The 25,139-nt window shown below is 43.2% G+C and overlaps 1 protein-coding gene across 6 annotated transcripts in view; it reads left to right on the forward strand.

Moving 5' to 3' along the window:
* Positions 1-25,139, forward strand: part of TBL1X (transducin beta like 1 X-linked) — a 495,345-nt gene that overhangs the window by 171,239 nt on the left and 298,967 nt on the right. The window contains exon 3 of one of the 6 annotated variants that reach the window (XM_063955519.1): positions 18,102-18,182. The exons of the other annotated variants lie outside the window; for them this stretch is intronic. The gene's annotated coding sequence lies outside the window, so the exon portion shown is untranslated. The remainder of the gene's footprint in view (positions 1-18,101; positions 18,183-25,139) is intronic. 6 annotated transcript variants of the gene reach the window in all.

Here is a 25,139-nt window from a genome sequence, read left to right on the forward strand (position 1 = left end):
TAATTCCATCTCTCTTCTGGTCCACTGAAACAGGTGAATGGAGAAGTGATGGAAGCACTCCTATGTAGAGATGTCAGTATTGTGCAAATTATGTTGTTCCAAAGTGTTTGAAAGAGAAAAGTGGAGCGTGCTGTTGCAGTCAGTCATTTCCATCGAAATCAAAGGGAGGAATTTGAAATGCCGTATTGAATAGCGCCAGGAATGAGTGCTCGGAGCAATTCAATTAACCTGCATCTCCCGATTTAAGGCCAGCACTTCAATTGGGAGATACGGATTACCGTGCCTAAAGAATGGCATTTAGTTGCAGTAAACAGCATTCTCCGACTAAAGTAGCAGGTGCGATGCTGTTAGCGCAGGCAAAAAGCCCACAACTCACATCGCAGCACTAGTTTTGTCATATTTCTGCTCGTACCTCTGGAGGGTGCAGTGTGATCTTCTGTATCTAGTCCTAATCCTGTACACTGTAATGTATTTCATATAATATTTATAGGTGATGAGCATTAGGTATTTTGATGTGTAGAATCTCTGTCTACATACAGTATATGCAGCATTCATAAAAAAAAAAAAAAGTATGTATTATTAAGCAATGACTTATACCTATATTGTCGGTATATTGAGGATCTTTACACTGCATTACATGCTGGTCTTTGTCGTTCAGTAATTATGTAATGTTGGACGTAAATGCAGTTAGCATTCTTTTTTCTTTCACCAAAATGTTATTTTGTACCTGTTCGTATTGTGACAAGAACATATTTTGTGCTTATGACTCATAGTTCTTAGAGAGGATGAATAGGTTTTGGGCAGGGCCACATGGGCCTGGGGCTGAAAATGTTCAAGGGCCTATACTGAGAATGGGAGGAGTTGTAACCAGTGCTGTGTGGGTGTGGCCAGTGTCTTGTGGGTGTGTACATCCCTAACACCGTCAGCTCCACTGTCTATCTCGTGAAAAATTGCAGACATTTGTGAGAAGACTAGAAACACAATTTTAATACTTATGACTTATGGCCAGCTGGGTGGTTGGTCATCAGCACGCTCCCCTGATGGTGGGTCTATTTTTATATGGGGGCTTAGAGCTGGAGCTTCATCAACCCCATTGTTAATCTGGCCCTGGTTTTGGGCTGTGTACGGGCGCCCCCCCGCATGTCAGAGTAAAGGGGTGTAGGTGTGCGATTTTTCACACATCTACAACTCATGCTGTATTTGGCTCTTAATTAGTACTTTTATTTTGTCTTTGCATCTTGCTCTAATTTCTTTTTACATTGTAAATGTGACTGTATTGTGTATTAATCACCCTGGCCAGAAATGTCTGTATTGTTTTTGAATTGTGGGCCTGATTCACAGCTGTATGCAATGTCGGTGTATGTGCCACAATGTTCTTGCGAAGGCAGTTGTAGAGAGGATTTATTCTTGATTGACAGTCGGGGTATTTGAGGGGGTAACGGATTAGATGTGGCAAAAGCATGTCACAAACATTTTGGGGGCGAGTATGTGGCTGCGGCTGCAATCCTGTACGCAGTTATAATGTCTCCTGCATGTTACTTCCTGCGTAAAAATGGGGCTACTCAGAATTTCAATAATTGAGTGTTCTGTGAAGCATGCTGTGTCTTTGTACACAGCTGCTGGGATTTGCAAAGCCAATGGTGGCCACCTCCATTCAAATCCAGGCTGCTGCAACGTCTGCATATTTTTGCACAGTCGCTGTGTACACAATGGCAGCTCAGATCAGCGTTGGCATACTGTACATCTATGAATTTGGCCCTGTGTACTCTAATTTTAGCATTTACTGCTACCACTGTGAAGCTGTATCTCCGCCATAAACCAGGCACTTTCCTTGATAGAGTAATGGCGGGTACACATGGAGCGATTTCTGCCTATTTTCTAAGCGATCTGACTAGATCACTTAGAAATTTAGCACAAATCGCTCCATGTGTATGCCCCATAGGGATAGCGATGCGTCTTCCCCCCCCCCCGTTGCTGTCACCAGCTGAGATCATTCAAGCATGCAGGCAAGATCTAGTTAGAACAATGATTAGCACAGATCACTCATCACACATCGCTATATGTATAGTGATGTGTGCTGAGTGATCTGTGCTAACCTAGATCGCTTAGCACACGGCAAAAATCACACTGTGTGTACCCAGCATAATTTAGGAACATAGAACTTGGTGGCAGATAAGAACCACTTGGTGCATCTAGTCTGCCCCCTTTTTTATCCTTTAGGTAATCTCAAGTCTATTTGATCCTTAGTTCTTTTGGAGTAAAGCAGGTATACATGTTACCGTTGTTGAGCTGGATTCATTTTGCGTATATGGCTGCTCTGCAAGCTAAGAAAAATGTGCGTATGATTTAGGTGTAAATTCCCACCAATTAAAGCATAAGCCCATATATGGAAAGTAAACATCTGGGCCAAAAATATATTATTTGTATTTTCCCCATACTCAAAGTCTGCAAACATCTTCTAGCTTACTGGGCCTAATTCAGATCTGGTCGCTGCTGTGCGTTTTCGCACAGCAGCCAATCAGGTCTGAACTGCTCATGCCAGACAGCCGACTGCTGTCTCAGCCCCGCGATCGCCTCTGCCTGGTTGACAGGCAGAGGCGATCGCAGGGCGGCAGGGGGTGTGTCAGTGGCGTTTGCCCACCATTTAGGGGGCATGGTCTGAGCAACGCAGGCGTGCCTGGACCATTGGGGGGGGGGGTAGGGGGCCGCGGTGACTGCGTGATGTCACACCCAGCCGCTGCGACCCTCACAGTGATGAGTAGCTCCTGCCAGCAGCGATGCTTTTGTACTTGTGTGGGGCATACTTGCCTACTTTTGAAAAAGCATTTCAGGGAGATTGTGAAAGTAACACCTATCAGTGCGGGCGTGTACTGCTACATCTGAGAGGCCTGTCATGAAAATGACTTACATCCAAATGTAAATGAGCCCCAAAGTTAGTAAGATCTATTTGTTGAAGAAAAGACACTGATAATTTGCAGAATTTGCTCGGGTATTGTGTTTTACAAGAGGTTCCATATACTGTAAGTGGCCACGAGAAACCTTTAAGATGCATGTAGCCATAGGGATCATTGTTCCTTATAACGAATGCAGGGAAATGGCGCTGATGATCCCATTTGAATGTATGTATCTATGATTTCTTTTTTTTTCAGGGAGATTGAGGGACCATTCAGGGAGCGAGGGAGATTGCTACTATTTCAGGGAGTTTCTTGCAGAATGAGGGAGGGTAGGCAACTATGGTGTGGGGGGAAGGGGGGGGGGGGGGGGGTCGGCCCTGACATGCGGACTTGCCCTGCATGTCTGTGTGACTGATCATAGATGTGCTAAATTTAGCACATCTACGATCAGGTCTGAATTAGGCCCACTGTACCATATATCTGTATATAATTTAAACTTTGCCTTTACTGTAATCCCTGATATTATAGTGTAGGTAGAGCTACATTTTGATTTGTTTTGTTATTTTGCTTTAGAATTGTATCTTACATATGTAAATGATGTAAGGAAGTAAAGAGCAGGCTTGTAGTATTGTGTGTCTGTGTGCCTGATCTCACTGGTCTCTGTTAGTGGAATGTAGGTAAGAGGTCAAGTCCATATGTGCTGCATTTCATCAGCCAATCTGTGGAATGTTTGGCCAGAGGTTAATGAGGTCATACAGTACAAGTTTATGTCAGGGAACAGAGTAATGATCCTGTGTCAGGGTTTTGACTACTGAGAGGTCATACACTTGTCCTGTTTGACTCTAGACCAGTTAAAAGATACTGTATAATCTGTATTTTTTTTATTAATTTACTGTATAATCTGTCTTTTTTTATTATTTTTTTATTTTACTCAATTATTTACTGTATCTGAAGAACCATTTTGTATCCATTATGATCTTTTTATGCAGAAAGCAACAAAATATTTAATTCACTGGTCAAAGGGGTCTTTCCCCACCTTGCCCCCGCTGTTCAATTTAGACGGGAGATTGGACTCAATATAACAGTTGAATTACGCCCACTATGTTTGGATGTCCTCTCATTCTTCATCTGTGTTTTCATCAGAACCAGTAAACAGTTTTTCAGAGAGCTGGGACCAAACTTGTTTGGGCGGTGGTGGTGGTGGGGGTTCTTGGTGTGCCGTATTATGTTATATATGCAGCATACATGCAGTGCTGAGATTATGGTATTTATTTCAAATGCTTTGCAGATTCAGTTGTGGATTTCCAGATTTCCAGCACCATCCAACATTTGTATTAAATGTGCCATAAACACCACAATACATTTGTATGTGAGTAAGGATGGCTATAGACATCAATGGTGGTTAGCCATCAATGACTGAGAGGCAGCAATCTTTTTAGTTTCCACTCCGTGGTGCAGAGAAAGTATAGCTTAGTCCTACCACTAGTGGCCCACTAAGCCCCACCCCTTCCTTGACTGGACCACCACCTACCATTCCCAACAACAGGGAAGTTCATTGATAGGTGCAAAACCAGCAATGGTGCCCTTATCCCAAAATTGTTTTATGATGTTTCTGTTTAAAGGCACCATCCCATCCATGGCCATCAATATGTGAGTGTGAAACAACTTGTGGTGGGAGGTGTAAGCAGAGGAGCCATCTTTTTAAAATAATTGGGTGTGCTCACATTAGCATACCTCCCAACATTTATCTTCTAGAAAGAGGGACCTCTATGTGCTGCAAATCCGTGCCTGTCCAAAAAGGGGGCGTGGCCTTTTGGAACGGGTGTGTGGCTTCACAGCAATGCCGCAACTGCTTGCCACGCCTCCAATTTTCATCACTGAGAGGCATGCCCAGCGCTCTGTGAGCTGCTGGCATGCCCTCTCTCTCCTTTAAATAGACGCTGTGTGCATGGGAGTAACAGAGTCTCCTAACTGCCCCCCCACCGCGGGACACTGTGGCCCGTGGGTGGGACAGTCCCAAAAAAAGGGACTGTCCCGCGAAAACTGGGACAGTTGGGAGGTATGCATTAGAACAATATGGGGGGGAATTCAGTTGTTGTTAGCACCGGCAGCTAGCAGATGGCGCCCAATGTAGCTAATCAATTGTAGCTCCATTCAGCTTGCACCGCCTAGGGATGGTGAGCTAATATGTACTAAAAGTGACCCATTTGAGTGCTCAAACTGGCACAATAAAACAGCTGAATTCTACACAATGATGGGAACGGCACTATTGACTTTTATATTACCTGTTTTAACGCACTTAAATGCAGTTATTAACATTTGAGGGGAAAAAAATGTAAAATTTGAATCGGTAGTAAAGAGCCCTTTAAGGGTTGTGTAAGATTTCTGAGCTCTTTGTGCTTCTTTCTGGTCTCCCCCCTCACACCCCAGCTTGGGCTGATTTGTGTTCAGTTTCCTTCCTCTATCTCCACACTCATTGCAAAACTTGACCTTATCTGCACTGCTGTTCATTTTGTGCAGTGTTCATTTGTAAAAGACAAACACGAATAGTTCTCTGTTTTCTGTTCCCAACCATTGCATAATTCTCCATACTTCAAGATGTCCTGCAACTACTGTATGTAATCATCTCACCATGGAACGCAGCCTGTGAAGACAGAAAGGAATACATCAAATGCACTTTATGATTAAAAAAAGAAAATAAGCTTTACTAAACATCATGCCATGTCATTTGGTTGTCAGCTGGGTTACTGGGGCAAGGAAATATTTCAGCTGGATTACATTTGTAATTCTGTAACTATTCCTTTGTGTGTGTAAAATAAATTCAATTAATTACTGTGAATTTGAAAATAATACACAGTATTTGCTATTCGTGTGATACTGTTGCTATTGACATGTGCCCTGTAGTAGTGCTTGATATTGTTTCTCTGTAGTTAGTACTGCTTGCTTCCTAACACTACCATTCCAAGAAGCCGCTAATACCTCTTTTACACCAAAATCCCGAGTCCGACACAGGATTCGGAACACTGTTCCAACCTCGGGACAGACCCCGTTTACACCATGGCTCCAACCCTGGTTATTCCCAGGTTGGCCCTGTTTACATTGAACACAGGTGCAGTGTTCTGCCGGTTCTTGGAGATGACATCATCTCCAAGCACTAGGCATGCGGCTCTTCTAGTACTGTAAACGGGATCCGCATCGGACGGCTCTGCACCGTTACCCCGGGTCCAACCCTGTTCACATCCAAGGTTGGTTGGATTCCTGGGTCGCGGGACACGGGTTATTTTTTGTGGACTCTTTTCCACCGAGCTGCAACCCGGGTTGTCCTGTCAATAACCCTGGTTATTCCGGAGGTGTAAAAGGGATATTGCTGTACCACCATGTAGTCTTTGGGATTGTTGATCAATCAGTGAACCAAGGAGATGCAGCACAAATGTACAATTATATTTAGGCACTGAGCAGATGCATCTAATAGTGGACAATTAGGATGTGGCAGGGATTGGACAACACACATATCCTTCATAATCTTTCAATTCATTCATATTTGAAACAACATATCATTTATTATGCATTTTGCTTAAGGTTGTTATACACTGACTGCCTGTTTTTCTGTAAAGATGGAGTATGTATGCGTTAGACATGTGTGATTGAGTATTCTCTGAACTGTGGAATATATGCCTGATCGCACCATGTGCTTTGTTTAATAAGTAGTGTGTCGTAGTTTCATCAGTGTGTTGAGTGACAGGCTATTTGTCTGAAATAAAAGTATGGTGTCTGTATAAATCTGCTTACCCACTGAAATTAGACAACCGCTTATAACTCTGCATGTCAGATATGCTGTAATCAGCGCTTGGTTTCCATTTATGCTGGATGGGTGCCGATAGAGGAAACTTTGAACGTTGCAGAGTCACATGCAGTTCTTAAGAGAAAATAGAGAATGCACCATCCAAATGATGTAGCCCTGCCATAGAAATAGGAATGCACACTACATGATAATAAATATATATATATATATATATATATATATATATATATAAATCACCCAAAGGTGCGGCACTCATCGTAATAACCACATGAGACAAAGTCCAGCAACGTTTCAGTGTATTCATCACACTAACACACACACACACACACACACACACACACACACACACACACAGTGCGTGTGTGTGTGTGTGTGTATATATATATATATATATATATATATATATATATATAGGTGGCCATGGGTTACATGCACCCCACCCTATGAGTGGTGAGTGCAGACACTGCACCACGCTTCTGGGGTGGTGAGTGCTGTGGTTTTATATGTGTTGGGGTATATATATATATATATATATATATATATAAAATTTATTTTAAGATATTGGCACCAACTGTTAGGTCCTCTTGGAGAAAAGTACTATATAAATAAAAATAATTCTTGCTATTGCCTGGAGCAGTCAGCGCCTGAAATTCGGGTATTCCTGTCTTCCATCCAATATGGCGGGGTGGATCTTCACTTGTGTGGAAATACTGGGTTGGTGTACGCAGTACCATTGGTGGGTCGGGCCCAGACACTGGATAGACAAGGACCCATTCTGTTATTTTGGAGAGAATGCTGTTATGGAGATGCAGTCTCCACTGTCAATGGGATCTCTGTGTTGTCTCCACTGTGTTAAGATTTGGGAAGCCTTTTTCAAGGAGGTGCATGGTGGAAATTACATGTTGTCTCATATATTAGTGCTGCCGTCCATCCACCAATAGGGAGAGGAGACGTGGATTGGGCATGACTGGGGTCTGGCAGAAGTCTGGTGTGTGTGGAGTTATACTGACAGCGCTAATGTGGCAGATTGCAGGTATATACTAATTGTCTTGGGTATATGTGGGCGATACAGGGTATTTGTGCATGGTGAGTGCACCCTTAAATGTTAGTGCTGAAATATGATGGGAGACTGGGAGGTGCCTATGATGGTTGTGATTTGTTGATGTGTAGTATACATGGTGGGGGGTGTATTGTCTTCTACTGCTATACTATTACACCAAGAGAAGAGCATTCTTGTCCACTTCTCTGCAAAGGTCTCTGGGAGAGTCCAGGGGAATGGGTAGCCGGTAGGGCAGTTCGGGGCGTGGTACAATGATTGTCCACTTCTCTGCAAGAGTCTCTGGGAGAGTCAAGGGGAATGTGTAGCCGGTAGGGCAGTTCGGAGCGTGGTACAATGATTGTGTCATTGTTGCTACTCCCCCTGCTATGCAAAGCTGTAATTCCCAGTTCGGTAAAGTTTGGCCACGATGGTGAGATTCATCCAAAATTGCATGATTAAGCTTGAGATGTTTGCTGTCAGCGGGTAGACTCACGGAGACTTGACTATTCTTCCTAGAGTCCAAGTGAGCCACCTGAGATTCAAGAGTCTTCCGGATGTTCTCCCGTGAGAGTAGTCGGGTATGGAGAAGAGAATGCTGGGAATTGTTGTCTTCAGCAGTGCAGCTTGCGTAAAGAGGACCTACTATATAACTGGAATAAATTAATCGGACTACTGCTGGTCTCATGTACTAAAGGTCAGGAAAATGGGTTACTAAAATGAAGATAGGAAGGGTAATTTTGAGATGGAATCACTAAACAAGATGATATCACATGGTAGAAGACAAATATGTAGGCATAGTGGCCATTAAGGGCCTGCATAGTATGATAGAAATATTAATTTAATAATATACACACCACTCTTCTAAATGCCACTTTTATCAAGGTATAATGTCTCATTTTATTAATGACAAACATAAGCAACTTATTTATAAAAACACTTTGTCAGAGTCTGTAGACTCATCATTTTAAATGTGCTCTTGTTTGTTACATTAAAGACACTAATATTTCTCATGATGTATAAAAGTCTCTTGCATGATCTAAAATATCTTTATTTGTAGCTAGCGGGAATTTTTGGAGAGGTTTTGTGTATCACTAGTCATTCGCAACTGCTCCTTCACATTGTCTTTGAGTGATATCACAATATAGGTGCTGGTTGGTGTTGCATACTGTAAACTAGCCCAGGGCAAAGGTAATGTAACAGGAAGATGGTAACCAACTTACTTAAAGAAAAAAAAAAGCTCAATCAAATTTAAGGCAGGAATATTCTAAATAAATCAAGTAATACAAAGTTACACTGTTGACAGCATGTAATAATTATTCTGACATAACAATTCAAACTGTGTAGCATACTATAACAATGCATAAAGGCCTCTGTGTGTTATTAGTGTCACCTTGACACATCAATGCTAGCAATTTATTGTAGTGATTTTTCCAAGAAGTCAGAACCGCAGAACTGTTCCTTTGTTTAAACATCTCTGATAGCTGAAGTGAATAGCAGAGTTCATAATGCAATCTACGTATTAATTATCTAACATACTGGACATTGTGTTCTCCCAGCTAAAGTACCTTTTCTTTATGCAATCTGATAGCTACTGCCAGGTTCATCTAAAATGATACTTAATAACATGAATTTTATTAATTAGTCACACACAGGAAAAATAATACTGCTTAGGCAGCATTATTCGTTTACAAGAAAGTGATCTTTTGTTCTCTAGACATGAACACACTGCTAGATTTTATTGGTACATACTGTATGACTGGTGTGGATTGCTCTCCCTATTTATCAGACTAAATAGGAGATTTACAGAACAAAGTGTAAGTTGCTCATATCAATTAAAAAATACAATTCAGGTGCGCGAAGGGGGGGGTAGTCTAGGCTTGGAATACATTGGGGATTAACCACCAGTGTTCCCCAGCACACCAAGCTGTACCTGTACAAAGACTATTTATATATATATATATATATATATATATATATGGGTGTGGTAGTGAAAGTCGACAGTAACTAGGTCAACAATGTCTAGGTCGACCACTATTGGTCGACAGGGTGTCTAGGTCGACAGGGTCTTTAGGTCGACATGTTCTAGGTTGACATGTCAAAATGTCGACATGAGTTTTTAATGTTATTTTGGTGTCGTTTTCTTCGTAAAGTGACCGGGAACCTCAATTAGTGCACCGCGTCCCCTCGCATGGTGCCTTCGCTTCGCTCGGCACAGATTACCGTTCCAATCGTAGTCCACGTGGATCGTTAAGTATGAAAAGGTTCAAAAAAAGAGAAAAATTGTGAAAAACTCATGTCGACCTTTTGACCTGTCGACCTAGAACATGTCGACCTAAAGACCCTGTCGACTTAGACACCCTGTCGACCTAGTTACTGTCGACCAATAGTGGTTGACCTAGTTACTGTCGACTTTCAATCCGGATCCTATATATATATATATATATATATATATATATATATATATATATATATATATATAGAGAGAGAGAGAGAGAGAGAGAGAGAGAGACTTTGAACAAATGCACACTCTCCAGCAATTCTCAAATGGTGCTCCCTTAAGTCCGTTCCTTCGCAGGTACAGGATAATTAAATTTTGTAGTCAAAGGGCACTCAAACTTCTTAATTAATATATGATAGTTTATTATTTCCAAAAAAGACACTTTTTTAAAAAACCATATCAAATGGCAATGGTGAAGGAAAAATGCTTATATATCCATAAATTCTTAAGCAAAAAAAGCAAAACCGCTTCTCTCCAATCCAAGAGATTTTCAACATCAATGCGGCACTTTAGAAATATATGATAGAAAGTCAAACTTATCCGTTGTCGACCTCGGTCATTTAATGACCGTCAAAGACTCCTGCATCCAAGCACAGATCACCCTGTTGCCACTGCCATCCACACACATCTCTCTGGGAACAAGTCCTATATACCATATGAACAAAGGTAATTCAATTACCCTAATTCACAACTGCCCATCTCACAGGTGCTCCGAACATGCCCCTCGTCAAGCCAGCGTGCGTTCCAGCACATTGCGCATGCGCCGACCCCGGCCAAACAAATCACTTCCTGTACCAGCGTCTCCTGGTTGTAAACAAACCGCTCACCCGTCCTTCCTACGTGAGACATCGCCTACCTCACGTCCGGGGGCGGTACTGGCTCCTGCTGCTGAATATTCATATAGCGGTTACCATGGTAACTCGTTGTAAGTGAACCACCGGTACAATCCCGTGGCTCACAAACAGGGGAACCATACCACTATCAGTGCCCAACATATATCATCTCAGTTACAAATAACATTCATATTCCAGCAGGTCTTCAGGATATTTCATTCTGAACACTCATCAGTAATACATGGCATATTCATGTTGTTATTATCCACAGCTATCACTGTGTGCTTGCTCCAGGTACAATCCTGATGCTCACATCACAGCAAGCTATGCTAACACTGGTAGACGCTTATCATTGAAATACAACGTGTAGACCGGGTCGGCACACCGTTCCGCTGTCAGCACCACTGGATAATGAGTAAAGCATATTTCATAGAGCCTCCTATGTATACCACAATGAATCCATCAAATGCTCTAAAGAACACTGTTTGTAAATAATGCTTCAAACATCAATATATTCCTATATACCTGAGTATGTGTGGCGTGCATTGTGACAACAATTATTTAAAAAAAAAAATTTCAATGTAACAAATGTCATACCATTCTATATAAAAACTGTTAATATACAAATATGCCAGGACTGACACATACAAAAGTATAATGTTTTTCCCTAGTTACTTAGTAATCCCTGTTTTAATCTAATTTTGTGCATGTGATGCATATGCAAACTGTCCGTATCATCAATTAAATGTTCACAAACAACGAAAATTAATGTTGTCATTAAGGCCACGTGGTATCCTTGTATCAAGTCTATACATCCATTTGGCCTCCCTTTGTAAAAGTAAACGTCCACGGTCACCTCCCCGACTTGATTTAGGGATATGGTCTATAATCATACTTTTCAAAGAAGCAACTTGATGACCATTCTCCAAAAAATGTCTTGCTACCGGCTTGTTGCTTTGCTTGTTTATCAAGGCTTGTCTAATGGACAGACGATGATTAGCTATTCTCTCACGGAATGTTGTAGTAGTCTTCCCTACATACTAAAGCCCACAAGGGCATATTAAGATGTAAATTATATGGGTAGTCAAACACGTCACATAATGCTTAATGGATATTTTCTTCCCATTGTGGGGATGAGCAAAAGTCCTTCCTGTCAACATGCCATTGCACGTCGTGCAACCGTGGCAACGATAACAGCCTTGTTTGTTTACATTAAGCCAAGTCCGTTGTGCATTGATGTCAAAGTGTTTGGTAGGTTGCATTAATAACTGCTTTAAATTAGGTCCTCTAGAGTAGGAAATCAGTGGCTTGTTGCTAATCTGTTTAAATGCTTGATCTGTGCCCACAATCGGCCAATTTTTCTTGACTGCCCTTGCAAAAGCCAGTGCATTCACATCGTACTGTGTTGTGACCACCATTCGGTTAGTAATTTTTGACGTTTTCTCCTTTTGTTCCTGGGAAAAATGTGTCTCGCTCTTTTGAGTGCCCTTTTAATTATCCCAGGTGCATATCCTCTCTGTTCAAATTTCACAGCCATTTCACTCAATTGTGTCTCTGCCAGTTCACTTTGGGTATTATTTCTGAGAACCCTGAGGAACTGAGAAATAGGGAGTCCATCCTTCAAGGATTTCGGATGATGACTTGTAGAATACAATAAGGTATTTCTATCGGTATCTTTTCGATAGAGTGTTGTGCCTAGTTTATTATTCTGACGAAATATAGATACATCAAGAAATTCAATCTGGTCGGACTGGATATTAAACGTATAGGAGTATCAAGGCAGTTCAGTGCATTTACCATGTCAATGAAACTGTCCATAGTACCCCCCCAAATGATAATACCCAAAGTGAACTGGCAGAGACACAATTGAGTGACGAATTCTCTGAATTTTATTACTAGATAGATTCAGGGATGGTTACAGGTAATTTTCAGTGTGCGGAAGGGAATTTGGGGGTGGGGATTTGCACCCCCCTTCCTCTTTGTTTATTTGAGCATCAGGATTGTACCTGGAGCAAGCACACAGTGATAGCTGTGGATAATAACAACATGAATATGCCATGTATTACTGATGAGTGTTCAGAATGAAATATCCTGAAGACCTGCTGGAATATGAATGTTATTTGTAACTGAGATGATATATGTAGGGCACTGATAGTGGTATGGTTCCCCTGTTTGTGAGCCACGGGATTGTACCGGTGGTTCACTTACAACGGGTTACCATGGTAACCGCTATATGAATATTCAGCAGCAGGAGCCAGTACCGCCCCCGGACGTGAGGTAGGCGATGACCCACGTAGGAAGGACGGGTGAGCGGTTTGTTTACAACCAGGAGACGCTGGTACAGGAAGTGATTTGTTTGGCCGGGGTCGGCGCATGCGCAATGTGCTGGAACGCACGCTGGCTTGACGAGGGGCATGTTCGGAGCACCTGTGAGATGGGCAGTTGTGAATTAGGGTAATTGAATTACCTTTGTTCATATGGTATATAGGACTTGTTCCCAGAGAGATGTGTGTGGATGGCAGTGGCAACGGGTGATCTGTGCTTGGATGCAGGAGTCTTTGACGGTTATTAAATGGCCGAGGTCGACAACGGATAAGTTTGACTTTCTATCATATATTTCTAAAGTGCTGCATTGATGTTGAAAATCTCTTGGATTGGAGAGAAGCGTTTTTGCTTTTTTTGCTTAAGGATTTATGGATATATAAGCATTTTTCCTTCACCATTGCCATTTGATATGGTTTTTTAAAAAAGTGTCTTTTTTGGAAATAATAAACTTTCATATATTAATTAAGAAGTTTGAGTGCCCTTTGACTGCAAAATGTTTATATATATATATATATATATATAATAGAGGTCTTGATTACATACATTTGCAAATATATGATAAAGCCACCAGGCCCCGACAAGGCTTCTCTGATGCTGGTGGCCCCTAACTCTAGGTCTCTGCCTAGGATACAGAGCCCCACAAACCAGCAAAGGCCAGCTACCCTAGGGCAGCACAATGCCAGAAGGTAAAGTGTTAGTATGTATTAATAAAAGGAAAGCAAAATCTATATACAAAAATTAATATACTAGTGAAGATGTAATTAAAGACACGAAAGATTAATAAATGTGTTAAGGGGGCACTAAATAAGTGCTAAATAAGATCTTGCAGTGTGCTACCCCAAAGCAGCGCAGCCCCACCAATCTAGGAGAAACCACACCCCAGACTAATCACCACCACCACCACCACCACCACCACTACTACTACTACTACCACTACCACTACCACCAACCCTTCCAGGTAATATAATAATCCCACATAATAATGGCAACTGAGCAAATGTATCCGAATTGAGCGCTAACTTACCTGAAGATACCCCTGGGATCTCCAAATAGCACTAACAGCATACCCTCCAAACACCGGTCCCAACCGTTCCCCTCATACTAACAGAACAAAATGTAAGTTGCTCTTATCAGTTAGAAAATACAATTCAGGTGCGTGAAAGGGAGGGGGTAGTCTGGACTAGAAATACATTGGGGAGTAACCCCCGGTGTTTCAAGCGCCTAAATAGAAAATTTATAACAAATGATGCTTCCTGAACATCTACACATTAATTACAGTATAAAAAAGAACCAATTCTTATCACTGGCAGACCCCACATAAATTATGTATCTAACTCACATGGATTGCTGCCGTGGACACCAGTGCACCAGAGCAAGTCAATGTTGATCAGAAAGGGGTTCGGTACGTGATCCCAGCGGTCACGTGACCGACAGCAGCATCTGACAATGACGATCCCAACACCAGACAGGGTAAGTATTCTGTAACACCTAAGGACAGAGAGCTTGCACCACCAGCACATGAACAAATTACTAAAAATACATATTCCAAAAGAGACACATCAGTGGCGTTGCATCCTTCTTTCTTTTCTCAATCACAATGTTTCATTTAGATGCCGTGTATGAAACCAAAAAGAGAAGAGTGTACATAGTATAATACTGTTTTAATAAAACATTTACACAAATACAATTATAAAAAAGCACAAAGTATCAATCAGAGTAGCCTGGATTTAGGGCTCGGTTAAAAGATGAACAATGACCAATGTAATATGAGAACTAGCAGGAGTTCTCAAATAGGCATATGGAATGAATGGATGTTCCATATATAGCCAAGCTTCCACAATGCATTAGAATTATTCAAAGGCTCGCAGAGTCAATAATTATTAGTCAGATGAAAAGAACTGGCAACGGACAGTTCTTACAAGGTCACGTTTAGTGGAGGCTCCCGGGCTGCAGCTCCAGTCTCCCTGTGTGTGTCCACTCAAGCGGTCCTCAGGTTCCCCGCTCTGGCACCCACGCGTTCCAACCCTTACTGGGGTCTTTCTCAAGGTAAGCCTCAAAGGATGAATGTTTCAGTTTCCTCCCAAAGGTGTGTATGAAACTCCCAATCAAGTCCTGATAGGTCCCCGAGCATTAGTCGCTAGACAGTGAGCAAATTACAAATCCAATGACCACTTGCGCTGGGACCGTCATTTCCATTTCCTCCTGTGTTGCATTTCCCATTGCCTTAGTAACATGTCTCTTAGAGGATTCTTACAGTCCAATCTTAACAAGAATACAGCATAAAACATATTTAAAAATAGTTACCTCATATCATTCTAAAAATGCTTTATATCATATAAAAAGGTTATGAAAGACAATCCCGTCACTGCATCACAGTAGATAAAATAATCACACACTGCGGGTAAGGAGAAAAAAAAGTAAGGAAATCAGAGGAACCATTTTACTTCAAAGTCGGTGTTAAAACGCTCCAAGGTCATATATTCTCGTCATTTCTGCCTTTGCTAATTGTGCTCCTAAGTCTCTCTTTTTCCAATGTCCCTTAACCCACTGATGTGATAAATTCATTTCCCATATATTATTATTAATTATTATTTGGGAAGTTTTGCCAGTACGGTTTACTTTAGTCTCCCTGCTCCCTACACAGGAACCGCACCTAAAAAAACCCTTTAGTTTTAGTTTCCACTATGGGTTTCCTCCTGCAGGAGGACTTGCTTGTTGTGGGGGAGACGTTTGTGACATCACCCGCGGAGTTGTACAGCTGGTTCCGGGGACGCCCAACATTATCATCTTTTAACTTGCTGTTTTGTCTACTGTTATTATTTGTAGACCACTTCAGAGGGTGAGAGTCCATCTATTTCCCCCAATTGTTATATGTTTTGTGCAGTGATTAAACGGTATTACACCATTGGAGGCTATATTTCTCTCTTTTTGGGTATCGATTCTGGAGGAGAAGATTTAAGGCTTATAGAATCTAAAACTGGTGAAATTCCTGCTCCCACAGAAAGCGTGATTGTCTACTCCTAAAAACAGTAGACAGCATTTTAAGTATAAGACTCACCAAAAGATTGTACTGAACTTGGATTTTATATATGTTTATACATAATACACTGAGTGTTTATTTTATTTGTTTTTTTTGAGCGCCTATGGATTCAAATGGTACTTCTTGACTACATATATGGGAACGTCCAAAGAATTCACCATCTCTTTGCTACTGTGAAAAGTAAACTCAATATTGGATGTATTATTATTTAGATAAGTGTAAAATTCATTTAAGGGTGTTTCATCACCTCTCCACACAAATAGCATATTGTCTATGTATCTGGACCAGGAAACCAGGTTCGCTTCATTTGAATGGCCCCCCAATAATAGGCTTCCTCCCATTGCCCCATAAATATGTTAGCATAACTTGGAGCTAACCTAGTGCCCAACGCTGTCCCGATCTTTTGTATGTAGAATTGTTAATCAAAGACTAAATAATTATTCATCGAAATGAACCTCACTGCTTCCACTATAAAATCTTGTAGGCCCGAATTAATATCACTATTTCTTAAACTTTCCATCAGTACTGTAATCCCTTATTGATGGTCAATGATGGTGTAAAGTGCTCGTACATTGGCTGTTACAAGGGTGAAATCATCTTGCCATTTTATAATCTCAACCAAATGTAAAAGTACTGTCATATCTTTTAAGTGGGACTTGTTGCGAACCACTAAAGGTTGTAAGTAGAAATCAATTAATTCAGATACATTTGAGGTAACAGAATTCACCCCGGAGACTGTTGGTCTCCCGGGGGATTGAGGGAATCTTTGTGTACCTTTGGTAATATATATAGAACCGGAATGTCTGGTTCCAGATTCAGTAGGAACTTTTGTTCCTTTTCTTCCAAAATCCCCAATACTGTACTTATCTACTAAAGAATGCAGTTTAGTGATGGTGTTATCCGTTGGATCAGACCTTAATTTATGGTAAGTACTCCTATCTTCTAGTTGTCTGAAGACCTCCGTTTCATAATTGACCATATCCATGAGAAGGATAGGGTCAAATATGGATAGTGTCAAACATGGATAGGGTCAACTGAGATCTTCCCCCATCTCCTACCCTAACCCTCTGGGGGTGGTGGCTATGGCTAACCCTCGGGGGTGGTGGCTATGGCTAACCCTCGGGGGTGTCGACTATGCCTAACCACTTTCCCTAGTGCCTAACCTTAACCCCCCACCCCCACCCCTTAGTGCCTAACCCTCCCCCCACCCCACCAGGGCCCCTAACCCCGATACCTCTGATCTCCTAAGAGGTGTCGGGATTCCAGTGCCAATCACATGACTGCTGGCATTCTGACCGCTGGGATGCCGAACTCATCAGTTGGTGTGTTTCCCATATTTGCAACTTGAACTGCGATTTAGCTGTCACTGAGTCCGTACATAAATCATGCAAAAACTTCAGTATTCACACTTATGTAATGGATCCATTTACTTTGGGCACTGAGTGACCAGGCTGACTTTAGATGTTCTTTTTTCCTGTATTGACCCTTACATTTCCCTGCATAGCTAGCAATGCATAGATTTCCATAGCTGGCTGGCTGGCTGGAGCTACATGGCACTAGGCACCACTGGACCAAGTACTCATCAGTTGGGGATTTTCTCTTAGGGCTGCAGAACTGCGGCCCAATCTGACACCCTAAATGAATGTCTGGTAGTGTCAGTTATTTCACATTGGATGCGCTCTCTGCTAATCACACATAACCCTCCAATAATTGCACTTTAGAAAATAGGGCGTGGTATCAGGAGGGGTGTGACCTCAGGGTATGCCCCCCATTTTACATTACTTTAGGGGTATGCCCTGGCTGCCCCCACGTTCTCTTCTCCGCACTGTTTGCACACGACATCTATTCATTATTCACCAACTGCTTCCCCAACCTTTCTGTCATCCGCAGGACACTGCAGCCAGCAGAAGGGACAGTGCAGCGGGAAAGTCCGGCTTTTTGCTTTCCTACTGCAATCAGGACGTTTGGGAGGTATGCCAACCATCAAACCTTGGGTGGTACAGTCCTGCTTTTCGGGGAGTTTCCTTCCATGCCATTCTTGGGTCGCAGTATCCCGCATGGGGCAGCACACACTACAGAGAGTGCGTCTTGGGGCAGCGCAGCATCTCCAGGAGTGCTGGCACCCAGTTTGATAGAAACAGGGTTGTTCACAAGACCATGGGGGAAATTCAAATGTTTGAAAAGTCGGTTGGATCTATCTAATAGACAGGAAAAAACAGACATCCAAGTGACTTTCCAAACATTTGAATTCCCCCCCCCCCCCCCCCCCATGTTTCTTCTCATGTGGCCACACCCCTTGTGGGTGCATGTTTTCGGTCCACGCAATGGGTCCCAAATTTAAACTCCCATATATTAGGAGTTATGACAACATGCTGGGCAGGTAGACCTAGGGCAAGGTGTTTTCCCCCTAAGACTGCCATTCCAGTTTGCGATAGCAGAAAGCGGTTCCTTTGTTATTGCTCCCCTACTGTTATGGCAGCCCTATCATGCATCTAGTGGCTGCAGCCAATGCAGTCCCTAGAAGCTGACTTGTTGATTTGTGTGCATATTCAGGATTGTCATCCTGTGCATGCGCTCTTTTGCAGACAGGCAGACCCCCAGCAATACATTTAGGAGCCACCTCTGGTACCCATCATACAAAATAAGCCTGTAGTGAAAACCCAGTCTACCTACAGTATTGCATACCTCCAACTCCTTTAATGTCAGCATTATCATTAACAAGATAATCACATACAACTTCCTGTGAAGTCACTGCAGCCATGTACAGTATGCTGGTATTGTCAGTCTACCCAATTGTAGGGGATTAATGACTTGAAGAAAAGTTGTGGAAAAATGAACCTTGTAATTGTGTCTCACCTGGAGATGCAGTGTAAGTATGAGTGCTTTGGTAATGATGTCGCTGATTAGTTTTACCATTTCTTTTTCAAATTTGATTGATTTACTGACGATCTAGCATTGTTTTGTCAAAGATGCATGTCCTATGGGTGTCTAAAAAATGCCTGCAGCAACTACTCAGTTTGAGTATTGGCTCATCCTCCTGTCTGTCCCAGAGTAGCTGCTGTTGGGTGGATAACCCCTACAGCTGGAAGTTGATGGTGTGTGTTTCCTGTACATTTCTGTCATTCTTGTATCTTGTGAAAGCACTGGAGGACTGTGATTCCCAAACTAGATCTGTATGGTCTCAAGGAAAGTCAGAGATGGGGGAGGTTACAGGAGGAAATTGCTCTCTACACTGCGTTCAATGTGATTTTGTTGCTATGGTTATAAATATTTTCCTCTGACATGCTGCAAAAGTACTTAATATTATTTCCAATAGTAAAGTCAATATAATACGTATTCAATTAATATTTTCATAGATAAATCAAATCAAACATGCAAACTTGTTTCCAGTGTTACATTTCATGGGCACATTAGTTTGTAAAGTGTTATACAGGTTGAGTATCCCATATCCAAATATTCCGAAATGCGGAATATTCCGAAATACAGACTTTTTTGAGTGAGAGTGAGATAGTGAAACCTTTGTTTTCTGATGGCTCAATGTACACAAACTTTGTTTAATACACAAAGTTATTAATAATACTGTATTAAATGACCTTCAGGCTGTGTATATAAGGTGTATATGAAACATAAATGATTTGTGTGAATGTAGACACACTTTGTTTAATGCAAAAAGATAAAAAAAATATTGGCTAAAATTACCTTCAGGCTGTGTATAGAAGGTGTATATGTAACATAAATGCATTCTGTGCTTAGACTTAGGTCCCATCACCATGATATCTCATTATGGTATGCAATTATTCCAAAATACGGAAAAATCCCATATCCAAAATACCTCTGGTCCCAAGCATTTTGGATAAGGGATACTCAACCTGTTTTGTAATACAAATCTAATATATATAACTAGGCTCAGCACTATTTGTCATAAATGGCATTCTAGGTGGGTGCGTAAGCATCGGGTGACAACAAAATAGCAGAGCTGCTCTGCTATTTTGGTGTCACCCCCTTGAATGGTATCACCGAGCAGCGGTGATAGCGGTGTCGGATGATGGACGCATGCGCGCGCCATCCACGTGTGCCAGGAGAGACTGTGGGCTGCTCCGCAGCTTCTGGAGTGCTGAGCAAGCCCCCAGCATGATGAGAACTGTCATCCACTCAAAACATCATATACCAGGTGGTGTGGTTTCAAGGACATGAGGCCATGTCAGCTGATTATTGCTGTAAACTGAGACCGGGAGTTTCACAGCATCAGTCGACTGGAGTCACAGAGAGAGGGCTAAAACACACGAGCCGGCTTTTGCCGGCCGGGAAAAGGCCAGATGGCTTTTTCCCGTGCCGGCATTGTAGTTAACAGTTTGAGGGTTAGGGTCCCTTCACACTGCACGGCCCCGGCCCGGCTGCCGGGTTGCAGCCGGAAATATCCACTGGAAGGTCCGGCTGCCGGGCCGTCTTTGCAGCCAGTAAACCGTGTGTGTGAAGGGGAGCTTTCACACACAACGGTTTTTTCTCAAGCCGTGTCTGATGCTGCGCATGCGCACAGCATCACACACGGCTCAAAGCTGTTCTGTGTGACAGACTCTGCCGGTTTCTCCCGGATGGCAAAAAGCCGGACAAAGTTTGTCCGGCTTTTTGCCATCCGGGAGAAACCGGCCAGTGTGTTACAGCCCAGAAGGTGCCGGACGCTGATCTCTGGCTGCAGCAGCGTGCAGGTAAATTTTATTTGTATTATTTTCTTTCTTTAACTATTTTTTATCTTCAGTGATCATACTGTGGTCTATTTAGAAAGACAAGACTAATCAAAGGCACCGGATCTGAGCTCTGCTCCGGCTGTCGGATCAGGGCAGGAGTAGGGGAACCGGAGGGATGCTTGAAGATTGCGTTTTTTTCACAGTACGGTATTCTCTCCCAAGCCAAAACATTCTCTGAGGATCCCCCCCCCCCCCCATAATTGCCACCAGTAAAGTGATGAATCGGGGCACGCTGCAAAAAGGGTGCAAGGCCTTGCTAAAATGGGTGTGGCTTTGCATAAAGGGGCGTGGTATTGCAGGAAAAGACTACCCTATACCCCAGTTTTGCAACCTGCATTCCCAGACGTTGGCCACCACAGGAAAAAAAATAATCCTGATTCATGCCCCTTACATTATTTGTCATTTTTCCTCCTTATAGTAATGCCCAGTATACATTATGCCACATACTGCAATGGCCCTTAGACATTATGCCACACACAATAAGCCCATTACACAATATGCCAGACACCCTTATGCCCCTGACACATTATGCCACACACCGTAATGCCTGTGACACATTATGCCATGCATCGCAATGCCCGTTATACATTATGCTACACACTGCAATGCCCCTGAGATATTATAGCACATACAATGCCTGTGATACAGTACACCACAAACCGTCATGCCTGTGACACATTATGATATACACTGCAATGCCCGTTATACATTATGCCACACACTGTAATACCCCTGAGACATTATACCACATACAACAATGCCTGTGATATAGTATACCACACTCCGTAATGCCTGTGACACATACCGCAATTACCATTATACCTTATGCCACACACCGTAATTTATTTATTTATTAACAGTTTCTTATATAGCGCAGCAAATTCCGTTGCGCTTTACAATTTGAAATAACAATAACAAAATGGGTGATAACAAACAGTCATAGAGGTAGGAAGGCCCTGCTCGCAAGCTTACAATCTTACAAAAGCCCGTTATACATTATGCCATACACTGCAATGCCCCTGAGACATTATACTACATACCGCTATGTCCGTGATACATTATGCCACGCCACACACCGCAATGTCCGTGATACATTATGCAGCACACCACAATGCCCATTACACATTAAGCCCTACAGGAAGGCTTCTAATTGCTTTTAAATTACATGCTCGTTGCCTGGGGTTTCATGCTCTTGGTTCCATCTATGGTGCCAGGGATTTTCATACTCAGGGTGTCATGCTCATTGCCAGGGGTTTCATGCGCTAGGTGTTAAGCTCAATGCCAGGGGGTAATATTCATTGCCAGGGGTTTCATGCACTGGGTGTCGTGCTCATTGCTAGGGATTAATGCTTGTTGCCAGGGATTTCATGAGCTGAGTGTTGTGCTTGTTACCAGGGGGTAATGCTTGTTGCTAGGGCTGTGCTACCGTTGCCACATATGCCCCCAGTGCCAGATATTCCCCCACAGTGCAAGATAAAAATATGCCCCCACAGTACCAGATACACATACTCCCCCAGTGCAAATATGCCCCCCCCCCCCCCCCGAGGGCCAGATACACATATGCCCCCAGTGCCCCATATGCTCCCAGAGCCAAATATGTCCCCCCCCCCCCAGTGCCAGGTACACACCCACCCCCCGTGGCTGTGCTGTATGGGAAGGAGTGTACAGTCTGTGAGTAGGGGAAGGAGCCAGAGGGCACAGTGCGTTCCTCTCCTGTGTCCGTCCTGTGTCTCCAGCAGCGTGTCTGTCAAATGAAGTGCCGGTTCGTGAGCCAATCAGAGCTCGCGGACTGGCAGCTGCGGCTCCTGATTGTCTGCCGGTCCACGAGCTCTGATTGGCTCACGAACCGGCACTTCATTTGCCAAACATGCTGCCGCCACCGCCGGATACCCAGGAGGAACACAACAGAGGTGCGCGCTGTGCCTTCCGGCCAGGGCCGGTGCAAAGTTTCTCAGCACCCTAGGCAAATCGTCAGCGCCCCCCCTTTCCCACACACACACTAAAACACTGAGCCCCTCAGGGTAAAAGTGCAGACACAGCATCTTGTAAGTTCCACAGCCACCGCCTGATAATTTAGTGGTTAGGGTATCAGGGTTAGTTTGGATGATGGGGTTAGGGTATTAGGGTTTATTTACCAGTTTGGATTGAGGTTAGGGGTTATGATTTTATAATTTTTTTTTTAAAGTCCAACTGGATTCCGGCAGGACTTGATTATATCCCCAACCTGGGACTGTTGTTGGATGATACTAAGGTCGCTGGATATTGCACTCAGCCGAGTGTTAACCTGGAAGATACCCTCTCACCAGAGCAGACACCCAAAACACGGCACCAAATGCCTTTTATTAATAGACTATCAGAAATGTATTTGTTCGACATTCAGCATAAAATGTAGAGGTTTGATCTTACATCGTATACAAAAGATGTTGTGAAAAGAGCCCGTTACAAAGGTTGCCACCTTTCTCCTACATTTCTTGGTTCCCACTAACAGGGGTTCTACTGCTCTTTGAAGCATGTGAAAAAGGTTTTGTTCTATCTATCTATCTAGTCATTTGGACCCATCCAACACTGCTACACTGGTTCCCCCAAGCCACACTGTGCATAATGGAGACGCACAGACTATACAGCATTTTATACGCACACAATAGGGTCATTTTATTTTTATTTTTTTTATTGTTTGGAGCCAATTAGCCTACCAGTAAATTTTTGGATTGTGGTGGGAAATCGGAGTACCCGGAGGAGACCCACACAAGCACAGGGAAAATATCCAAACTCCACACAGTTAGGGCCATGGTGAGAACTGAACCCATGACCTCAGTGATGTATAGCAGTAATGCTAACCATTACATCGTCCGTGCTGCCCCATAGTGCAAACAAATACAGTACATCAAAGCCCATGTCTGCAGAAAATATAGGAGATGCATACGATGTTGGCATGGGTGATAAATTAACAGGTATATCTTGCTCTCACCCCCATATTGCCTATGCCCCTTGCACATGATATACTTTGCAGCACTAAGGGGGTCATTCCGAGTTGTTCGCTCGTTTCCGATTTTCGCAACGGAGCGATTAATGCGAAAATGCACATGGTACGCAGTGCGCATGCGCTAAGTATTTTAGCTCAAAACTTAGTAGATTTACTCACGGAAGAACGAAGAATTTTCATCGTTGAAGTGATCGGAGTGTGATTGACAGGAAGTGGGTGTTTCTGGGCGGAAACTGGACGTTTTATGGGAGTGTGCGGAAAAACGCAGGCGTGCTAGTTGAAAACGCAGGAGTGTCTGGAGAAACGGGGGAGTGGCTGGGCGAACGCTGGGTGTGTTTGTGACGTCAAACCAGGAACGAAAAGGACTGAGCTGGTCGCAATGGTAGAGTAAGTCTGGAGCTACTCAGAAACTGCGGGGTAATCGTTACGAGAAAATTAGCGAAGCTTTCGTTCGCAATTCTGCTATGCTAAGATACACTCCCAGTAGGCGGCGGCTTAGCGTGTGCAATGCTGCTAAAAGCAGCTAGCGAGCGAACAACTCGGAATCACCCCCTAAGTTTCAATGCACCTGACAGAAGTGTGCTATTACTTTTTGAAGTCAATTGTGTTGACTCGTCTCAGCGAGAATTGGAGCTTGTCCAAGGGGCTGAGAGAGGAGACTACATGAATGTGTGTAATATTTTTAACACACTGAAAACATGCAAATTGGATAGAACGTATTTGACTTCTCTATGAATGAATAGAGCCCTGTGGTTCCCGGTTATAGTGTGATGCTGTGTGACTTTGGGGCTGTGCCTCACACTTCTGTAGTGTACACTGCTCCCAACCTCACCACACAACCACATAAAAGCCCCCCCTGTGTGACCACAGTACTGGTGGCAGGGGCAAACTGTTGGGATAACAGTCCCACACAGCGGAGGATGCGGCTCACTCCCGGCTGCACGGAGCACACAAGGGCAGGGAAAGCTACGCTGGCTGCTGCTCAGGAGCCATGTATGGCCCTGCGCTGTCTGTCAGTGTGCTACTCCCCTCTTCTTCTCTGGGCTGAGCAAGATGAGGGTGAGTTGCGAGGCGGAGTTGGGATAGCAGCTCAGGCTCCCGGTGAAGGCAAACGTGAATTTGGGGCGCTTAAAAAAAAAAAAAAAGTGTCAGAAATGACAGGGGCAGACGGGCTGACAGTGGGAGGGACGGATCAGCCGT

This window comes from Pseudophryne corroboree, chromosome 2 (assembly GCF_028390025.1).
Source record: "Pseudophryne corroboree isolate aPseCor3 chromosome 2, aPseCor3.hap2, whole genome shotgun sequence".
NCBI lineage: Eukaryota > Metazoa > Chordata > Amphibia > Anura > Myobatrachidae > Pseudophryne > Pseudophryne corroboree.